Source organism: Ixodes scapularis, unplaced genomic scaffold (genome assembly GCF_016920785.2).
Source record: "Ixodes scapularis isolate PalLabHiFi unplaced genomic scaffold, ASM1692078v2 PGA_scaffold4__175_contigs__length_147842914, whole genome shotgun sequence".
NCBI lineage: Eukaryota > Metazoa > Arthropoda > Arachnida > Ixodida > Ixodidae > Ixodes > Ixodes scapularis.
This window is the reverse complement of record NW_024609879.1, coordinates 121,787,989-121,810,965: the sequence shown is the minus strand read 5'-3', so window position 1 is coordinate 121,810,965 and position 22,977 is coordinate 121,787,989. Positions and strand designations below refer to the sequence as shown.

The 22,977-nt window shown below is 46.6% G+C and overlaps 1 protein-coding gene across 1 annotated transcript in view; it reads left to right on the top strand.

The window, feature by feature from the left end:
• The window catches only part of LOC8054067 (cGMP-inhibited 3',5'-cyclic phosphodiesterase A), a 376,215-nt gene that overhangs the window by 187,401 nt on the left and 165,837 nt on the right, over nucleotides 1-22,977 (top strand). The window lies entirely within an intron of this gene.

Below are 22,977 nucleotides of genomic sequence, written 5' to 3'. Positions count from 1 at the left end.
TAGCTATGTTCCTTACAAGCGCTACTTAGTCAACGGCTTCAAGCTTAGGTGCAATGGCATATTTTGGTCCGTGGTCCAATACATGCTTCTCCCGCGCAGTTTGTTCAAAATCCCAGTGAAATGTGGTGGAGGCATTTTGGGATTCATCTGGTCTTGGCGATGTAAAGAAAGATGACACTATATCGGAAGAAAGCGCGACACCTATAGGACCTCCGCTGTGTCGTTGGACATTCTCAGGTGATAGGGAAAGACAGAGTGACTGGGGCATTTGACACCTGAAAGTTCAGGGAGAAGACGTAGTTGCGGCCATTTTTCAGACGTAAGGATCTTTGAAACCCGCTGGGCGTGCCCCTGTGATGGCTCGACCGCTCCGAAGAAAGCCTGCACTTCCTCCAGTACGATCGTCTTCCGTACGCAGCGTGTGGGCAGCCTTGCTTGGCAGATGTTGGTTGCGATGAGGAGGCTTAGCCCCGCCGAATCGATGAGGTGAAGATTGAACAGGTATGAGCTCAGGTAACTAGAAAGAACCACGTGAAATACTCTGCAGACGGTTCCTGTATGGCCAATGTTCCAGAGAACCCACAAACGATAACCTGAGAGCGTGTCTGCAGGCTGTTTCTTTCTTTTGTTTTATATATTAGCATTTTTATGATGTATGTATTTCGTACGCCTGCTCTGCTCTCATAAATGTAAATAAAATTACAAAAATTAGGAATGCACGTATCTTTTTTCTTTTTTTTGTCGTGCTTTTTGCCAAGGTCGAGGGAGCAGAAAACGGCCCGGTTGGACCACCATGTGGGACGTGTGAGCTACACATTGTGGGGCGTGCGAGCAAAGACCCAATCATCGCTGTCAATAAAAAAAAAAAAAATAACTAAATTCACGAGACGCGGATAAAATTATATTTGTGTTGTATGTTTTGTCACAAATTGGACCTGCGCATCGTAATTCCCTCGAGGGCATAGACGATACCACTGATTTGCTCTTTCCGTGCTTCGCAGTCTAAAGCCGCCTTTGCACTGCTGATGCATGATACAAAAAGGGACTCTGAAACAGGGTGGCAAAAAATCATAATCGAAATCCATTTGATTTTAATCAGAAGCATTTTCTATAAGTTGAGTTATTCTGATTTAAGTCGCATGAATTGTATTTAAGTCAGATTAATTCGATTTAAGCTACTGTAGCTAGATAGTAATGATTCTTTATCAATACGTATATTTCGCACATGACAGATTGATTGATTTATGGATGCGCTGATCACTACAAGTATAAGGTGGCCGAAAGAATAACCGTTAATTTAAAGCATTCCTAAATTAACAACTTTTGATTCGTCTAAACATCGCCATTTTAGAGCAAAAGCTTTTACTTTGACATTTATCTTTTTTTTTTACAAACTTTTACAAACAAACTTTACGACAGATTTTACTTTTTCTTCGATGATCTGGTTTGCTGGTAATTGGGCATTACCTAACTGACCAACAAAGCAAAAGTAAGAAAGAAAGCTGTTTCTGACTTGCTTAATAAAGCGCACCCTTTTGCTCCTGTTCAGCACATATGGAAATCCTTCTCGCTCTATGCCGATTTGGTTAAAAGACAAAGCACAGGCCATGAAAAGAAACAGAATATGACCAAGAAACGGCACGAAAAGTTATATTTCAGGAATCACTGTTGCGAGAAAGGTTCTGCTTAAATCGTAATAGTCAAAAAGATGCCATTTAAATCGCGATTTTAATTCTCCACCCTGGTCCGAAAGCACCGTCTGAAGCATATGTTGCTCTTCGTTCGACGGCCCTGTCATAATTGTAGAATTACCCGAGACTGCGGTGACGACAATCACCTGTATTGATCGTACAAAAAAACAAACAAAAAAACATGCATTTAGAGATGTTTGAAATGTAGATATACTTTAAGTCAGCATTCTTGGGTGGGGCCAGTTCTTGGTGGTGCCAGTATGAACCAAGTAGCTCAGCTCCAACCAGCAGAAGCCAATGTGGTTCTTCGAAGACGCTTGAGACGCTTCCGCAGTCGATGCTATCATCGGGTTTGCAGTGAACAACGCGTCCTTCGTACGACGTACCAGCAGACTGACTCTGGCTTAATAGGTGTTCGTGCCCTAAGATCACTCGTAGAGCCAATCACTGGAATTTACGAAGGATGGTGATGCTGCTGAGCACGACGATTCACGCGCTCCCATCGTGTTCAGAGACACATCGCAGGCTTCATTTGCAAAAAAACGGTGAGTTAAAATAGATGATGCAATACGTACATTTAAGCGCAAAAAAAAAAAAAAACGAGGGCAAAGTGGAGAACGTTTACGTGCAAGGCTTCATTTTCCAGTCTATGCTTATTCTAAATCGCGCCGTTCGCTCAACTCTTTTTATCTCTAGATAGCGGTGATTGGCTCTCTGGGTGCTCTACAAGTAAATATGCTCGGGATATATATATATATATATATATATATATATATATATATATATATATATATATATATATATATACGCGCACGTTATGCGCACGTTTAGACGTTGATTGCGTCTACATATATCTATTGGACCTTTACAGAAATCGCCGTCTGCGCGCTGCATCATTTGTCTCCTGGACTGTGGACGGCGTTCTGAGCGTGCCTGCAGTGGCTCTGTACATCGAAATACGAGGCGTCGCGCTCGCGTCCACTAGGCCCAGTAAATCCACCTTTCTTTTCTTTTTTTTTTTCGCCTGGGTGATACGCGTTGGAAGCTTTTGCCGCCCGTGCTGGAGAAGCGAAAATTGAAGCTCCTTCCTGCCGCTCCCATCTTATCGGGAATGATGACGATGATAATAATAATAATAATATGATGATGATGATGTTGATAAAGAAAAAGACGATGAAGAGGAAGTTCTTCAGGTATAGGCACGGGTCTGTCAAAGCCAGATAAGGCTTGCGGGGCAGCAGTGTCAAACGATTCAAGCTGATCATACAGCACCCAGATCGTAATGCGACAAATAACAATTTAAAAAAAAAAAAAAAAACGCGCACTCGCACACACGCACACAGGCGCACTCGGCCAGAGTTAAAACGTTTGACTGAGATCTTGGAATACTTGTTTTAATTTATTTTCTTAGATAGTGCATGCAATAAAAGTCATCCGCTAGGCCGTTAAATATAGCGGGCACAAATAATAATAATAATAACTTCAGTTCTCCCGGTTATGATGGGGGGCGGCTGAGAGCCTTCTTTTCCCACGTCCTCGTGCGTACGAGATGTGGGACGGCGTCGCGGAAATTGCCCGCTGCCCCACGAATGCCTCCTTTTGTAAGCGCTCGCGCAGGAATTAACACGAACGCCTCTCGAACCAACTTTTTTCCGGGAACAGAGTTTCCCCCGTGCACTCCGGCCAGAGCGTATCCGGCTGGTGGGCGTGAATCGAATGCTGCCGCAATTTTCGGCATTGTCGCTTATACGTCTGCACTGGGTTACTTGAGCCGACGCTTTCGGCAGAGCCTCCCCCAAGTGTGCCTAGATTTGAGAGTGCTCCCGACTGCTCGACCCGGGGTTGCCTTCGCATTCGCTTCTCACGTTCTACCTGCCAGTGAGCAGGAAGCACGGTGGGAACGCTGACCTAGTCAGTAGCGTGTCGCAACCTAAGGGTCTTAGGTTCGAATCCTGCCTAAAGCTCTTCAAAACTTTATTTAAGCCGAATGAATCACTTTATAAAGCGAGATAATCTGAGACATGCGGCGACCTTTCATTCGCATTGCATGCGATGTTTTTCATCGCTTTCATTCCACGCGTGAGGTCACGTTTCACGTGAGCTTTATGGGTTGTTTGAAATTCCCGCGCTAGGTCACGCGGCTGTGACGGCGTGACCCGATCGACCAATGAGGAGCATCGCGTCCGCGATTCTTGTTGTTAGACCACCGACGCCGGGTTTTCTGCTTCACGAGCTCCGTAACGCAAACGCTCTCCACCGGTTCGAGTTGCTCGCTCTCTTAAATCTAGGCTCTCTGGCATCTCCGCTACGCGCTTCTCGGAAGCCCGGGAGTGCGTACGACACGCGTATAGGTGTGTGTTGGAAACCCAACTCGCTATCCGTCTTGATGCGTTGGAAGGGAGGGCGGGCGCAACGTTGATTATGCAAATAGGTTCTTTCGCCTGTCCGAGGTGCTTCCCCCCATCCCCACCGCCGTCTGGTTTGAGGCTTGGCGGGTAGGTCGTCTTTTCTCTCTGCGCCTTCAACGCGTTGCCCCACCCTCCCTCTCTCTCGCTGTTGTTTTCCTTCGTGTCGAGGCAGGTAAAGTCTATCCCCTTTGTCGCCTCGGAAGTTGTAGTCAGCGGGGTTCCTGTCGACTAATGACGGTGTCTCATTGACTCCGGTGTGACAACAAGATGTTTCGCACTCGCTACGCCTCGTGTTTCTTGAGATGTCAGTGGCTAGAGCAGTATCACTCTTCTAAGAAATCATTCTATGAGTTCACTTGTCTGCAAAACCATGCAGGCAGGCAATCCCGGCGAAATGTTGAAGGATCGCAGCATATGATGTAGTCTATAACACGATTAGATCGAGAAAATGCGCTGTGCGCATGGGACCATGAGCGTGGCGTTTCACATCCTATTACTTTTTTTTTTTTTTTTGGCACGCACGATTGTTTTTTGAGTTTAGTCGTTTGCAGGGATCCCTCTATTGTTCCCCTTGACCGGTTCTCTCCGTGAACCGCGTTCTGCGGGACAGTGAACTAACGAACTGTTTTGAGGGTGTATACGATTAAATGTAGTGTTACGAATTGTTCTCACAGGTGTGACTACCCAGCATTTAAAAAGTAAGCTCTAGGTTGTTCCGATTTCTTTTAGAGCGCAGCTCTTAGGCGCCCGTTTCCGGCTTGAGCGGCGTCGCCGTCGGCGTCGGCGTAACCGCGCGTTGCATTATGGGACGTTTCCCATAATGCAACGCAACGTTTCTCCTTTTCCTCAAGAGCTGCGTTCTCATTCGGCGTTACAGGAGGTTGTGAACGTCCTTCATTTCGTCCTCTTTCTTTTTAATGACGGCTTTGTTTGACACATCTTTACGCTTTGGTTTAAAAAGTTCCGCAGTTTTGTAAGGTGATGAGTGTGCTCCAGCGCACCTATACAAAACGTTCCGCCTAATTCGGGCATCGAGCTTGTCAGTTTCTGTCTCCCTTTCTATCTATCTTCATCTCTCTTTTTATTTCTAGTTTATCAGCGCAACATTTTGGTGTGTTTCTCTGTGCGCCTCTTTTTTTTTCTTTATCTATTTTCGTCCCGTTCTGTGTATGTGTTTGTGTATGTGTGTGCGTGCTTGCGTCTGTACACGCTTGGGGGCGAAATGTGCGGTTGGTAGGTGTGGATTAGAAATGAGGAAGATTAATTTATGATCGCGTCGGTGTATCACGTACAGCTGTCCGTGAAGCACTCCGAATATTATTCTCCGACGTTTCGTACAGGCGAAGACTCGCTTCCTATCTGAACAGCGCTGAACTGTTAGGTTTTGTCCCTGCCCGAAAGTCGTTTCTTTTCATTTACTCCCTTTACGCGAGAGCCTGCACACCCCATCAGACGTGGGTATACAAAAGAGCGGAGCATGAAAACAGGACTACGTTAAACACAATGGGTGAAGATGTCTCACGGAAAGATATATCGGAGGCGGCGTGCTCCGGGTTTTTAATGTAACCCGTTTAACTCGACGAGAATGATAGCTACAAAAACGAGGACCACGAAAGGAACACTAACGATGCCCTCGTAGAGATTTCTTCATGAGGTGGTCGAAATCTATTATTGCTATTTTTGTAGGCGCAAGGGAAATTATATTTGACAGAAAAAAATTGAGGTACACTTAAGCACTTCTCATAAGGTGTGAATGCGGAAGTATGTGCATTATTCTTGCTGTGCGCGTGTTGACGCGCTGACTGGCGCTACGTGTCCGGTGAACGGGAGCCTGGTTGACGCGCGCTAGCCAATGGGATCGAAGCGGTGTAAAAGGTGCCGTGGCTAACCGGCGAATGGGAGCGGGCTTGACTTGGAGAAGGATTTAAGAACCCTTTGGCGTATTTTCAAAGCTGATAACTTCGGCTCGCTCCCTGAGACCGTTAATGCTTTCGCATTAAAACCTGAAATCTGTTGGTTATGAGCAATTATTGTTTGAAAACGCCGTCGGCCGGTGCCCCCTTGGTGTCTGCTCCGAGTCGAAATAAAAGAGGGGCATGTCACGATCTTCGCTTATATTTTAATGGGGAAATCGATCGTCCATGCTTGTAATTTCGGGAGTTTTTGGATGCTTAGAGCTTGTAGATTCCGTTATTGCTATAAATCGACGATCTTGGAATCCACTTAAGTGACCCTTTAAGATGACCGGGACTCGCCACGTCCGGCGTTTTTTTTACGTTGCCAGTGAGTGTAGCGCAAACATGTTGCCGCTTATGTTGAAAGCAGGAATAAGCACTACCCACAAAACCACTACTTTTTTTATAATGGCGGTTTCATTCTATACGAGAAAAATAAGAGAGAGAGAGAGAGAGAGAGAGAGAGAGAAACGGGTATCGCTTGCCCGTACTACCAGCAATGTCGCTCTGTGTAGATCACTCTGCGGAACTTTAAATGAGTTTCGTTCAAAACTTACTGGAAATATTTAACTTTTAGTGAAACGTTTAACGAGTTTAGTGAGACAAAGACATGGAACATAGATTATAAGCTATGAGCTTTCCCATTTTGTACTTAACGATCATTTTGATCCAAATATAGACCGGATGTAACTATCCAACAGCATAATATTTGAGTAGTATATGTGACCTTGTTTTTTGCATCTTGCCGTCGTAGCTTCTAAAAGGGGAAAAGGAGGAGAGGTGGGATTGGAGGGAGGGGGGGGAGGGGGAGATTTGTATCGTATAGTATCGCATAGTTTAGTCTACTTCGGTCTCTAGGTTAAGTAAAGACTCTCCAAAACATACGTTTTCGATCTGGTTGAAGAAGGTATTCAAGTCTCTTCATGACGCTAAACACATGAAGATATTTAGCAGATATTGCCTGTTAGAAAGCAATTTCCAACGTTTTGTTTTGTTTTATCATTGGTTATTGTTGTAATGATTTGTATCGAGTGAATGACTGTTTAAGGCTACCCGAGAGCTTCGGTCCTGTAAATGAAGTCTGCTTCTAGTTTGTCTAATACACGTTGCAGATCACCAGGTCGGTCGAATGGTTGGTGGCGCTCTTAAGGCCCTGTGGTCTATACCAGGCGCGCTCGAGACGTCTGCCACATCAGCGATTGGGATTTTTCTTTTAGACTGTTCCGCAGCATGCCCGGCCTTTACGCTGGGCGATGGCGATGGTGGTACCGAGTGGTGCCGTTCTTCGTTCTTTTGGCGTCTGAGTAGCTCGCTTTCGAAAGCTTCGAACTTGCGCGTTGAGGGCCCGTGAAGTTTATAATAAAATATCGACTGGAATGCTTATGACTACGCGACGCAAATTACCCCGCAAATAATCGCTTCCCCAGGACATCTCCTACGTGGATGATAACCATAGAGTCGTGTATAGGTTTTCACCGCCAACCCCCCCAATTACGCTTCTGGGTCGCGCAACAATCTAGGCCGGTGTGCCGCGCAATCATTGTCGTAACCTCTGGAAGGCGTGACGGAGTGATGAGGTTCGTCACGTCACGGCTGTAATGATGGCTTTGGAGAGCGTCTTTGGCTGAAAATTTAAACAGGGGAGTTTTTTAATGCTTCATTTCTAAGTCATTGTATTCGAATGTTCCGAACGCTTCTAAGAATCGTTTCGAAACCGGGTTCTGGAAGAGAAATTGCCAGCGTTGACAACAACGCTACTCCTCTCAGCGCCTTCTTTTACGTCAAGTGCCACCACCTCTCATTTCAGGGTAAACTACGACTGCATACTCTTGAGGGATTTCATTGTGGTTTCTGCAATTCGCGTATAGTACTCTGTATTCTTTCATATTTTTATTTTTGTTGTTCTTGTTGTTGTTTTCCGCCTCGTCCGTAACCAATGAGATTTCGTCGGCGGCATCGTCTCCGTGACGTCTGCCCCCGCGGCAGCCATTTTTTCTGTGGCCCCCTTCACCGCTCGGTCGGAATCTGATCTCTCCCGCAGCGTCTCTAGCCGCTCGTATGTATGCTGCGGTCGTCGACGCCTCCTCTACTTCATTTATTACCCAGCTATCTCGAAGAGAAACCATTCGAGGCAGGACTCTTTTTACGAGGTAACCGAGAGAAGGAGGAGCCACTATCGGGGGAGATGGTTGCCGAACAAAAGCACGGAAAAGTACGAGAAAAAAAAAAAAAAGTGAACAACCGAATCTCCGCGGGAAAGAGAAAACGCAAAAAAAGAAAATGGAGGGACACCCATCATAATTTTATCGTTAGGGACCACTGGAGACTTACCGCGTTTTTCTTTTTCTGTTATTTAATCTTTTTTTTTCTTTGTTTCAGTTTCTTTTTTCGAAGAGACAACGGCGGAATTGGAGTGTTCCTCTTTCGTCGCGTGCAGGCGTGTCGAGTTTCTGGTTTCCGCACGGCACAGCTATGTTTGTGTTAGAAGTGGCTGTGTGAACAATTTTTTTTTCTTGTTAGGTTAAGAACGGAAGAGCCGGAAGGGAAAAAAAGGAAAAGACTACAGATGGTTTCGAGTTCACTTCTGTTATGTTTTATATCGTAACAGCCGCCCTTAGAAACTCACGGCTCGGCTTATTAAAGGTCCCTCGGTACCTCTTATTACAAGTAACGCCAACCGTAACAAATGACAAAGCTTGTTCCGCTAGAACTAAATGGCGTCACTCAGGTCAGTTTTCAGCTGTGCGCCGCCATTCGCTTCCTAAAACCTGCACCGTCACGCAATCGGCGCTTCAAAGGATATGTCGCTACTTGTAGGAAGTTCTTAACTAGGAACTTTAAGGCTTATTCGGTTCCCATTTCTTGCTTCGTAATTCGTTCTCCGGCGTTCTTATCGACTAAAACTTCGACGTCGCTTACTGCCGAGCGCTGACAAGGCTCACGGGGATCGTCCCTCCCCGGGTTTCTGAGACTGTCGGTGACTCTAAAAAACAGCCCTTCAAACCTTTCCCCCGCGCGTGCTCTCCCGTGTACAAATTTGCAACAAAAAAAAAATCATCGCTTTTCGCGTTTGCGTTTTTTGGAGGGGACGTGCGGAACTTACGAAAACGAAGTGCAAACCGGCTGTTCGTCGAAAATGATAAAACGCGTAAACGGCGCAAACATTTCACCGATATTCGGCTTCTAGGGAATCGCGACGCGAAAATTTAAACAAATCAATTACTCTTCACGTGAAATGATTGTGAGCTCCTGGGCATACACGTTTACGGAGCTTGTAACGCCTGCTAAAAAATGACCGGGCCGCAGCAGTGCATGGACGCGTGCGCGGACTCCATGCGGATTGCAAGTTCGTCTGCTTCTTTAGCTGAGATTGTGGTGACGTCAAAAGGCCAATATATGATTGGTTCTGAATGAAAGATAGTGGGTAGACCTCGAGGCAGCTTGTTTTGAGGTTTGCTTACTATCCTTCAATCGGAGCCAACCAAAGCTCGGCATCTTTCTGACGTCACTGCAACTCCTACGCAAAAAGCAGACGACTCGCCTTCCGCATTAGTTCGTGGTAGGGAGTAGCTGCGGCTGCTCAGTGCGCGTTTCACAGCTCAGTGAACAAAAATGGCGGCGCACGGGAAACTATTATCAGAATGGTCTTTTACACACCGCGTTTCGCAATTTTTTAGAGCTCAAATAATTACGTGTGAAAGGACCTTCTCGTTGTCGCCTAGTCGTATCCGGCGACCAGGCAACCCTGACAATATTCTGACGTAACCTGTTCGGGGTGGTCCCATCATGGTGTACGCAAACCACGTGGCTGGCTACCTATCGCTCGCGTAAGCGTCGCAGCCAGCGCGTCTTGGAACAAACGCGACGCTAGCCCGCGGCCGCGCCAAGACGCACGCGTCTCCCGCTTTGCAGCGTCTCTCGTCGAAGCTCAACGTCTTTGCCGCTAAGGGCGGATCGGGGGTCCACTAAGAGTGACGTCACGCCGCGGGCCTTGTCTTCGAGATGGTTATTATTGGTTATATGCATGCTCGCCACAATCGCATGCGACATGCTACGCGGCTACACGCGTTTGCGAGTCCGACTTCAGGGCGCCGTTATCTTGCTCAGTTGGGGTGCGCTTGGGCGCGGCCATAATCCGATTACGGCGTCTCAGCTAGGCTTCGTAATCGGATTATGACGCGTCCATACGCACCCCAACTGAACAAGATGGCGGAGCCCTGAGGTCGGACTTGCAAACGCGTACACTCACGTTCAAGCTTGCCTCCTAGCTTGCTCCTTCCTCGTATACTGTTGAGAAACAAATGATTTTTTCGATGGCGTTTGCGATGCCGTAAGCCTAATCGGGCTCGAAATGCGGGAGGAAAACCAGGAAGCCGAAAGTCGGAAGCAGCTCGCCGACTGAGCCCGAATCCGCGAGGTGCGAGAGAACTTTGATTGAATCGAATTTATGCCTGAGACATTCGAGTTGCGTAACAAAGGGAAAACAATTAACAATAATATAATCTGGTCTAGTGGGTTCAATCGATAGAGTTATCATACATTTTTGTTTGCCTGTCTTGACGTCTTTTTAGAACGGGAGTGAATCTACTTTGGTCGCCCATAGTTTTCTAAGCCGATCCGATTTTAATGTCAAGCCCTACGTTGTTCCACACTAGGGCTCTGAGAGCTGTCATTATACGGGATGTCTTTTTTTTTTTTTGTGTGTGTGTGTGTGCGTACTTTACAGATTCATTTTTTTTTTAAAGTCGTGAAAGCTAGATTAACGGTGTTTGTGCGTGTGGGTTACATGGCCAGGGGGACATAGTCGTCACAATTTGTCGACTAATTAACAAAAATCGGTTGATATTTTTTTTTTTCAAATTGTGAAATTTAACGTTTGGCTTCGATCAGTAAGTTGATGAGCGTCGTCAAAAACCACCGAATTAATCAATTTTAGAAAAACCCGCGGAGCACGCGAGAAGCACCGTGGAGCGTGCAGCTGAAGCAAAGCTACCGGTGCACGGCCGTGCGGTTTTTCAACTTCTTATCATCCGTGTTTTCTCACCGCCAGCCTTGTGCCTGTTGCACGCCTGGTATCGTTAGCGCACTACTGGGCTTCCCCTGTGCAGTCCCTCTAAACTTCACTTATGTTGTAGAGTTTTTTTTAAATAATATTTAGCAAGTTTTTATTTGGAACCATACGTCTATTTTCGTCAAATAAAAAAAGTTAATGAAGGAGCAGTTTGTATAGTCACACAGCTTAAGTAACAAAGGGCGTGGCTTATTATGAACTAATCGCGAAGCTTCTCGCTCCGTGATTGGTTCTCTGGCGTTCTTATGAACTAGCGCTGCGATCTCATTAGCTGTTGAGGAATAATGAGATGCTTTCGACTCTCCACGCAGCTGAGTCTTTTTTTAAGCTGTCACTTAATCTAGAAGGTGTTACACTTAAAGAAGAAAACAAAATAAGGTCTGTGAGTTCCCTTTCCGGCAGGGCACGGAGACAGCCAATCACAGTGAACGATAGAAGAATCGCAGCCAATGGATAAGCTCAGAGTACAAGTTGATTCGAAATTTGCGATGGGACGGTGAGCAATTGATACGTCGCGCGCTCATATTGTTTCCGGCCACACGAGCTCTTGCTCCCTCTTCATTTCTTTTCTCCCCTTCCGTGAGTTCCCTCCGACGCGATCTGTATCGAGACGAGGCGCCTTTCGTCCCCGCATTGCGGGCGCGCTTTCATTAGAAAGCACTCATCCGTTTCCGCCGCCATCGCCACGTCGTCCGCGGTCTCGGCCCGCCGAACATCTCCCGGAGCGACCGTCCTTCACTTTTCTCCGGTTTGTCCCCAAAAGAAGCCGACAGTGCGCTGGAAGCGACGTACTCGCTGGACCAATCAGCCGCCTACCTTTTGTCACATGACCCCTTTCTAAGCCCGCGCGTAGGCGGAAGCGTGACCACGTGACTAAACATAAATGTATACGGCTGGTTCGAACCGTGGATGTCGGGAACTTTCGTCGACTCCGAGGTTCGACGGGTTCGGCGAACTTTCGAACTTTCACTCGAGTTCGGCGTAGTTCCGCTTGAGGACAGTGTTGCCCGACCTCGGCGCAACATTTTCGAATGTTGAGTGACGCATAATTCCTAAAGTAATTTATTTTATAAACAGTCATGGAGAGAGCGTTCGAGGCCAGGGCGTGTCTTTGGAACGCCCGGCCTCCAGCACGACGAAAGGCACGCCACGCCGTTCGTGCCTTCCGTCGTGCTTCGACCGCGTGAGCGCGCTCGAGGGGCACGAAGCGCCGAAACGTTGTCGAAGGTATAGGAAGCTCGCGCTGGACGCGAAGCAACTAAAGCCCTTCCCTGCCGTTCTTACCTTACCGGTGACTGTAGAATGGTTACCGGTCTTCACGCAGTATAAAAGCAAAGATACGCGCTCTCAACGATTTAGTTAGTTCATTCGTGTCAAACGATTAAACGGTATATCCGAGAAATATTGCCATTTTTTTACGCCGGAATATGGAGGATACATTTCTTTTGATTTTCGCGAATGCGTGCGAAAGTTGAACATAAATCCAACTTTCTGTCGTCCTTCTCCTCGGAAAATATATTTAAAAAAAAGTCGAACTGGTTGAATTGGGGTTTTGGCGGGGTCGCCAGATATCTATATTCGTATTCAGCTCAAAAAGAATAGTAATAATAAAAAGAAAAGTTTGACTTTTCACTGTATGTTTCTATGTCCCCTTTTATCCGTTCAATTAAGATAAAAAGACGCTTTGCCGCAGGCTGTGCATGGGCGCAGCCAATACCCGACCTTCAGTTTTTGTTTCCTTATTCCGTTCACTTCACCTGATGGTTACCACAGCAGGACGGGTCATTTCCATTTTATATTCTACTGCGTCCATCTCCCCAGTATAGGCCTTTCTGGAGGCTCGTCACCGCCCGGTTCAGTGGCTCGGCCCCTCGGTAAGACTAAAGAAGGTCAGCAATGGCAGCCGTAATCTTACGCGTAGGCAAAGCATAGACGCGTTTCATGTTACCTTTACGCTATTTTTATGAATACGTACACGTTTCAAACGTCGAGAGTGTCGTTTCTTCCTTCGACAACCAAATCGTGTCGGAACTACTTCGCGCAGCGGATGAATACTGCGCAAAACTTTCCTTTTTTCCTTGGTGTGATAAGGAGTGTAGTTCCAACCAGCACTTCGCTTCCACCGCACTGTCAGGTTAGGGGTTGGAATTAGTGCAGGGGCGTCGTTCAGAGAAAAAGCACTGCGGCGAGACCCCGGGCCGGAACTCGTGGAAGGGGCGGGGAGAGGGAGGTGTGGCACGCTCTTCCTTTCCTCCTAGGCGAGATCAATAACTGGAAGAAGAAGTAACCGCTTTGGGACACGCGTAGCCACCACGATGTATCGACCACTGCGTTTGGGCTTCTTATTGAGTGGACTTCCCCCGACAAGAATCCAGAACGTATCTTCGTTCTGCGTTTGTCTTCTTCTTGTTTTGTTTCTTTTGTTTTGTTTTTCAGACGAGTTTTGTATTACGAGAAGGAAACTGGCTGGTCGTGACCTGCGTCCTCTAGCCACTTAGTGTAGCTGGTTTTTCGCCTATTACGACGTACGCATTAAGGGTGAAACAAACAAAACTGACTGCCTTTTTGGTGTATCCTAACGGCTTTCTCACTAACGTCACGGTATCACGTGGCGTTACGTCTGGTTACAACGTCACACCATAACATCGCAGTGTCAATGCCGTCATAGTGTCGTGTGACGTCACTCCATCATGCGACGTCAATCCGTCACGTGACGACCGTGACGTCATCATGTCGTTCACGACACGGAAGCGCTAAAAGCTGGTTTTGTAAATGGTACGCATTAAAAAGAAAACACTCGAGTTTCGATTTTTGCTGTTCGTTGGATTACATTTTAAATTATGTGCGAAGTCATCATTCTTTTGCGCGCGATGAAATATCGAATTTCGGGTGTAAAAGAAATAAGCACGAGAGGAAGGCACAATTAATAATTCCCAGTCAATCTTTACTGTTTTACTTTTGTGTCTTCGCATCACTTTAAATTAGCACTGTCTGTCAGCACGTCTGCCTTGGTTATGGAGATTCGATTCATTATCTTTCTTTTTCTTTTCTCACTCTCTTCACTTCCTTTTGACACCTGAAGGTGCCGAAGGGCGTTTCATAATGAAGTCAGAGATCGGAAAAGGGTACAGCAACCGCTTTTCTTTTCCTGTTTTTTTTTAATAAAAATTGACAGGCAAGATGCAATGACAAAAGGACGATAATTTTCCTCGAAGTCAGGTATCTGGCTTCGAGGACCTCGAGGACATCGTGAATGATTATTCCTCACGAAGAAAATTGCGTTTTCTCTGTCATGTGCATTGCATCGTTTCCTTCCCAAGGAATAATAATTCACGATGCGGCGGTAATTGTGCACCAAGAAGGATGTTTATTTATTGTTGCTGTTTCTGATATGTTAGGGCTCCAGACGCTGGGACAAATGAAAAGAAAAAAGAACATAAACGACGGCTATTCAATTTTTACGTTTTTCAAACTTCTCGGGTCCCGGATACTTCGCCATGCGCGACAGTATTTCGACGGTACTTTTAATCAATGCGCTCTTAGCAAAAAAAAAACTAGCAGGACGTTTATGTTTTGCCTTTAAGAGTGGAAGGCGATAGCGTTATGGGAGCGGGCAAAGCCTAGACAGTAGCGTGTCTGTCTCGCAACCCAACCGAAGGGTCGTGATTTCGAATCCCGCCTAAAATTGTTAAAAACCGTTTTTAAGGCAAATAAATTAACTTATACAGTGAAATTATTTGAGACATACCGCTACGTTCCACGGGTGACGTGGAATGTGCATTTTAAAATTCCCGCGCGGTGTCATGTGGCTGTGACGTCATGACCCTATGGACCAATCAGGATTTTCCCGTCACGGCGACCGTACCGACGCCGTAATCGGCTTTTATGCGTCACGAGCTCCTTAACGCTGTTGCGTTAGAAAATATTCATTGTTTTTTTAAGTATCCCTGTTTGCAACCCCTACGGTTGTTTCGTCATTTCGTTCTTTAGGGGTTTCTCCCTGGCATGGCAGGCACCTGAGTAGATTATCGCAAATAAAGGCAAATTGTTTGCATGAATGTTTAGACTTGCTTTCCCATGTGGGCATTCGTGTCTTTGATGTAGAGTTTTACCCGTTAATTTGACGACGCAGGACAACCACTAACCCCGATGCGCATCAGATTGTAGGGGTTGTTGCACGAATTCACGCGAAACTTTGTAAAACAATTCAATAATCCGATATCTTAAAAACAAAAACAATTCTGTATTATTGTGGGGTTGCACCTCATTCATTTCGATGTCAGACTCGAAATTATCGGCGCAGCGTCGGAGCTGCACTTAGTTTAGCTTAACTTGCTACAGAACGAAACCTACGGTTTCATTGGGTCAATCGGAGCAGTGGCGCCAGGCACGTTACAGCTCTCCACTGGGCGAAGTTCAGTGCGACGGTAGGTTGTCACGTGCCTTGCTGCGACGCTCTGATTGGCTCGCCGGGGTCGTACGCTTTGGCGTGCGCCAAGTTCTGCCAAAACAGAGTATAGCGAAGCGCGAGCCGGAACGTGCCGCCTGTAAAGCTGGCTGCCCCACTTCAAGAGCATGTGTGAGGGAAAGCATCACATAATCGACGCAGGGGTTGCTGTTTGTTATATCTGTAATGTAGATCGAATTGGGTACATCAACTTTATGTAAGAAAAACGTAAAGACTGTCTTCCAATCTAACGAGTCGTGTTTCCCTCGAAGCTCACCACGACTCGCGTTTCTTGAGATGTCAGTGACTCTTTACACGGTTTGTGACATGCATCGCGCTTTACAGGGTTTGTGACACGACGGCAGGACGCTAAGTTTCTCATCGGTATATCAAAACCGACAAGGGCAGAATTTGTAGTCGCGATGATTTAGTTCACAGCGCGAGTCCGACGCCCACGCACACCACGACGCGGAACACAGTGACGCTGCGTGTGCCCTTTTCGCTGTTTCGGTACATCTCCGCGGTCCACTGTGAGAGGGTCGATCTACGAAGCCCGGGGTTCCAGTCGAAACACGAGATGCGAAAAACTAGCCGGTGTTCCGGCACGCGGACTGCTCTTTCCACCGGGGATACAGTAAGCGCTATTGATTGGCCACGTCGCTGCAGTTGCCCAACTCGTTGCTCGGTTCGATCAGTCCCGGGGGTTCCGAACCGCCGGCTCCTCCGTTGCTCGGTCGCGGTACTCGTTTGCCCCATCGCGATGCCGCGAGCCCTTGTTGCCGGTCGTGTGGGTGGTACTCCGGGCTCGTGCCGCGGTTCGTCGCGTCGTGAGTGGCGCCGGAGGCGCCCCATAGATCGCAACTTCTTATGTTCGCGCTCGCTGGACGGCGGAAGCAACGGACTCGCATCATACTGCTCATACGTTACACAAAAGGCACGGTGTTAGCTGCATATCCGATGACACAATTGTCCGTGGACGGGCCTCAGTCGTGTTCCTCGGTTAAGTTTGTTAAGAACTACGAGATCGTTAGGAGCTGTTTTTGTTTAGAGCGTTAATTTGAAATGAAGAGTTGGTAAACAATTTTTTGTGTGCTATTTTTGGAAACTACGAGAACACAACTCGCACGTTCCATTCCAAACGGAACAAAAGTGGTAAAGGCGGGCAGCTTCGTCCACCTCCAAGTGAAACGCGTTTTGGCAACGCCGTTGCGTACGACGTCGTCGCTGGCCGCCTCTCGGCTGTCTCGCCGAATGTGCTGCGCTCCATATTTTTTTAGCGTACTACTACGCTTCTCACACGCTCGAAGTCTTTCTAAAAATTACTTATTCAGTGGTTTTCGATAACTCTAAGCAAGTTTCTAATTGGAACCATATGTCTATTTTCACTAATTTAAAAGTTAATTGACAAATCTTATTTTATTAGGCGACTGATCATTACGATTAGCCCCCTATACTATGTTTCCTTGGCTGTCTAGCTCACCTGTTCAAACTGCACAAATGTAGCTTTCACGGGTTTCTTAAAACAAATATGTTAAGCTTTAAAAGAGAAAAACACTCTGTATGTATGCGTGCGTGTGTGCGTGCGTATGTGTGTGTGTGTGTTTAAAAGATTGGAGGGCAATCCAAGAGCTTTGATTGCAGGCCTCCGTTTCCTTTATTTTTATGTTTTCCCGCTTGTTTTGCTGCCTCTGAAAGACGGATGACGTCGTTTCGGTCTGGGAACGGCCAGCAGTGCGGGGTCCTCGGACAAAAGGGCGGAATTCCTACGCTTTCTTCCCGGCGGGGAACGCCAGAATTGTGAGCAACCACGGAGCGGCAGCTAGAAATGATCAATGGAAAAGAAGAAAAAAAAATCGTGTTGTCAAACGAGTGAGTGAAGTGGAGTAAATGGGTATCCAGGCTGAAAGAAGAGTAGAGCGTACAAACATGCGCACAATGTGCAACGCGAAGACGTGACGCGGAAACCGTAGAGAAGAGAGATTAGAAGAAAACGGGGTAGGTTACACTGGGGTGCGTGGAGGGGAATCATAGCATATTATGTAGGGGGGGAAAGCTTGGGCCTTTAGCGCCAGAACAATGGACGGCCACGACGCGGTAAAAGAGGGAGCGAGGGCGGAACTGTTTGGAAGGCAGAGCCACTCGGGAACCCTAGCGGCCGTATGAACAATCACCTCTATTTTCTTTTTCTATCTAGCCGTGAAGTGAAAAAAAAAAACGGCTTTTTTTTCTTGTTGTTTGTTCTTTTTACATTTTACTTTTCTCTTTGGGTGAGTATAGCGGTAGGTAGATAGGCGAGGGACTGGGAAAAGAGGGGTGTAAGTCGTAGGTATGAAAACATTAACAGATAGGCGTTTTTGTTTTAACAACGAAATTAAGAACATTTTTGGAAAGTGTCAGATTATTCGCGAGGGCGCCACCACCCTTATACCCTCTTTCTATCACATTCTGTCATTCTCTTTCACTCTCAGCTTTGGCGACCGGTTCTTGCGTGGAAGGCGCTTGCTCTCCTCTTATATATGAGGCTATCGAAGAACCCACCCTGACAAAAATGCCAAAAAAAAAAAAATCGGCAAACGAAAAAAAAAAAAAGACGCTAGGGATATGGGGTGAGGAAGAGACGTAACGAAGGATATCTGAAACGTAGGGGAAGAAAAAAAAACTATAGGAACTGACACTTTAAGAAACGTAGGGTGTGACATATCGTGTTTACACTTCTCCGTCATTCGTTTTTTAGCGTTCTTATCGGTTAATCTGCAGTCTCATTGGCCGCAAAGTGATAACAAGATTCTTGGTAAGCTTTCGATGAGTGTAGCAAAAGTCCGAACAACTAAAACGCTCAAAGGTATTCGCGACGAGAAGCTCGCGAGGGGTGCTTCTGTTTTCCTCACTCTGGGTAGTGTACGTGCTGCCCACGCGGCTATGTTTAATTTTTTTTTTTATAGTGCATAGGAGTTTGGCATTGCGCCTGCTTGCTCCAGCGGAGGAAGTTGAAGTATTCTCACTCTGGGTTGCGAAAAAATTCCACCAGGCGGCGATCCCCAAACTTCCCCCCGCGAATATGGGCACGCGAGCGAGAAACTACAGCGAGGCTCGAAGACAAAAGAATATAGAGAGCGAGACAAAAATATAGCCAAGAAGATGGTAAAGACAAAATATATATGATGATGACAATGATTAGCCTATAATGAACCGCAGTGGGTTCCTCGAGCCATCCGAGCCAATCCAATGCCGTTTGAGTGTCACATGACCATCGGGAGGCGTTCCGCCACGCTCGAACCGTGGTGTCACGTGATATATTCGCGGTGCTTGATTGGCTGGTACAGTCCGCTGCCGCCCGCCGTAAGGGGAGATTGGTGCACGCATAGCAAAATTTCGGGAAGCTATAAGGGAAAAACTCGGAAGTATGTGGAAGCAAGGAAAAAACTCGAAGGTATAGGAAAACAGCAACGAAACTGCCGCAAGACTCGAAGGGGAAATGATATGGGGAGCTAGGGGAAGGTATAGGTCGAAACGAAAAACAAGATGTAAGATGAGGAGGCAGTAAATATGGATAGGATGGCTAACGCAGAAGAGGCATGGGGAAGAAAAGAAGAGGGGATAATGAGAAGAAGATGCGCGTTGAAAGGGCACCTGGAATGGGGAAAAGGCGGGAAAAAGGGGAGAAAAAGACGCAGTCTGGGAGGCAAAGCCGGCAAGAAACTACAACGAAACGGGAGAGGCAGGGAAAGGGTATCGATGAAGAAAAAAGGAGAGGGGCAAACGGCGCAGGCGATCATTTTCTGCGTCCGATTGGGTATTCGATCAATCGCGGGCGCAGGATTGATGCGTCGGCCGCATCCCGAAATTGCGGATCCCGACATTGAGGGGGGGCCTTCCATTGGTTTCCCTCCATCCCCTCCGTCCCCATCCCAAGAAGCCCAGCGTACACTGCGGGTTTCCCTTCTTCACTTCCCTAGACGTTTTCGATTGCTTGTAGTTTTTTTGTTTTGTTTTTTTCGCTGCCGAGTTTATGCACCCAGACTTTTCTTCCCCTCTGCCTTATGAGCTGTCGGTCAAGTCCACGAGGGACAGAAAGCAGAAAAGAAAGAAAAAAGATCGAGTCGCTGGATCACCCTAAAAGGAGAAGCAAGTGACGTAGGGGAAAGGGGGGGGGGGGGGGGGAATGAAGGATCACCTAGATGTGCAAAGTCAACTCCCGAAACAAAACGTATGAAAGAAAACAAAAAAGTGAAACGTCATCGTGTTTTTGTTTTCTTCTCATTGACGGCAGTCGCCTTTCTTTAAGTAAAAATGGGAGTGAGACGACGGTGACGGGCGTTAATTAGATTTTAGGTTGCTGTGACCCGCTGAGGACCGTCAATCATCAAACAATGGCTATTTTCTTTTCTAAATACAGTAAAAAAAAATTGAGGAAAAAAAAAAAGTGGGTTGGGGGCTGCGTCGAAGATTGGGCAATGTCGGCTCCCTTAGCAGACTTCTTGATAGTCTTACGGTGCGTGCTCTTTTTAGGGTATGGTTCAAGCTTATCGCATCAACCATACCCGCCCCCCCCCCCCCTTCCCGGGTAAAAATGGTTGAACTTATCGTTAATTTTTCTTCCTTTATTTTGACATTACTTGAAATTGAGAAATCGCTTAATAACGAACCCTTTGAGACGTGATGTTGACATGTGGGGGCGCCTTTTTGTTTGTCGCGAAAATGTAATTCTCCATGTTTCTCATGACGGAGTTTAATCTGCGAGTCGCGATTAATTATTAAAACGTCAAGTGACGCCAACGAACAAACCACCAAAACTACTACAGGGTACCTGCAGGAGCGTGTCCGGACCTATGACGTCAGCAGTTTTATTTTTGACTTTGTAAGTATTGCGAGCTAAAAAGAAATAAACGACCAAACAGAGTGCTTGCACGTCTGTGACATTGAGGGCTTCACTTAAAAACATTCAACGTTTTTTTTTTTTTTTTTTTTTACAGGTTGGCTTTTTTGTTGTTTTACAATGAACGTGTTAAGGATACGGAGGCTGTAAAGTATTATAAAACAAATAGGTAACGCACAGGTGTAACGCGTACTTTCGTTGCAGGGTTGGGCAGAAATACTCATAAATGTATTTGTAAATACAAATACTGGGATACTTTAAAATTGTAGCTAACATGCTGGTACTGAAATATATCAGTAAAAGTGTGTCGCGATACGTATCGGAAATACATTTTAAATAGAGGGAAAAAGTATTTGGAAATACAAATACAGGAATACATTTTAAGGAGGGTAGAAATACAAATACAGAAATACTGATACTGCAATATATTTTTCAAATTTACTTGGGACCATATTAGATGAAGCTTGGAGTTGGAAGTTTTCGATCCTGAAACTACTTTCCCGTAGGCTTGGCACTTCGCCTTGAAGGTAGTGATTTCGGACGACGAGGAGTCTCCAATGGGCTCCGAAAAACGTTCCATCAAGGACTGACCGTGGTCCCTTCCCTGACATCCTGTCTGTCTGACGAGGGATGCGAAAACACTTTGACCTCTAAATAAATTCGCTGTGATCCTAAATCCCATCGAAACGTCACCACGCCCCTGTCAAATAAGGACGTCCCTGTCAACATTTATCACATGACGTCACGGTGGAATGAACTGGTATTCTTTACCTGTAGGTGTGGCCTAGAACATGAGACTTTAACACGCTGCTGTATGAAAGGGCAATACATACTTTCGTTGTAGGTTACCTCGTTAAAGATCGTGCAGGATTTTCGAGAATGCATGTGGACCACCTGAAGCATCCTGGAACACGTGTCTTCTCTTACGGTTGAAAAAACGATACGGTGGCATCCCTGTTGTTAAGGTCCTCCCTGCTGACCCTCCGCCACCGACGCATGGATTGCAGTCATCAAGTTTCGCCTTGCATACTCCAAATAGAGACCTCGTGAATTGCGACCTGATATTGCCGGCAGGGGTGCGAGCTTTCCGAGAAACAGCGTGCTCGAGACGAGTCGCAGGTGTACTAAGTCTGGGTCGGCACAGCGAGGCCACGTCTGACCTCCTTTTTGGGTTTCGGATCACCAGAGCAGCGGGTCACTTTCACGTCGGCTGATGACGTACCCTGGAGCCGTGCAATATTACGGGCGCAGCCGCAGACGCATTCGAATGTCTGTTGAACTTCAATGCGCGAGTTAACGGTATCCTACTATTTCAAGTCAACCACCGCCAGGCTCGTGCTGCAACGGACTGTGACTCAGCTTTGCCGGCTGGGTGTGCTGTGTACGCTAAGGCAAGAGAGACGGTTAGCAGCGGGCTTTGGATGCCCGCAAACAATGACTCAAGAAACCCCTACGTAAGGACCTGCGGCACAAGATGCTCTGACTCCACTCCTGGCACGCCGCCTGGTTCGAGTCCCCGACTGCACAACAGTTCTCGGAAGAGAGAAGAGGACGCATAGAAAAATAGTTTTGAGAATCGGAAGGAACCTTGGTCAGCATGGTAACAATGCCCCAGCATCTCCTTGACCCTGCTGCCCTCAAAAGTAAAAAAAAAAAAAAGCGTTCGGATTTTTTCTTTCCAGGGAGGGTGGGGGGGGGGGGGGAGGGAGGGAGGGAGGGAGGGAGGGAGGGAGGGAGGGAGGGAGGGAGGGAGGGAGGGAGGGAGGGAGGGAGGGAGGGAGGGAGGGAGGGGGGGGGGAGTATTTTTCAAGAAATGTAACGAAATACATTTCACCTTGATTGTATCGCGATACAAAGGAACGTTCAAAATGTATTTCGATACAGAAACACAGATTCTAGTGAAAAAAATGTTCGCGATACAGAAATACAGATACGAAATGTATTCCTGAAATACTATCGCGATACATTTGTATCGCGATACTGCCCAACCCTGTTTCGTTGCTAAATTTACCAATAAATAAGTCTTACTCTTTTGTGTAAACCGTTAAAAAAATAATTGCAACTGCACTTTGATTTATCAATCAAGCCGCCGCATGCACAATATGGTTTTGTGAGCAAAGCAGCGGACGTCCACGTCCAGTCTTGCGCTTCCTCGCAAGTTCCTCCGTGACGGTTTTGATTTGTTACTTGTATAGCTTGTGAAAACTGCTTGTATCTTTTCGAAGCGTTACGGCGTCGCTTTGTCGTCCGCTTTTGCCACTTTTTGTTGTTGTTTTTGGTGTTTCCGAACGCTTTTGGCAGCCGGCCGCGCGCCCCACGGACCCACACTACATCTTAGGTAGCTTCCTTAATTCAATAATTTTTTTTTTATTGAAAAAGAATGCAGACCATGTAGTACACTTTAGCTTTGTCATAGAGATTCAATATCCTCATTTTTAATTTGTCATTTATGTTTTGTTTCTACTGATGCACTCTCGTTCTCGCCCCCGTGCATTTTTGTTTTTCTCTTTTCTTTCCGCCTAGAGACCT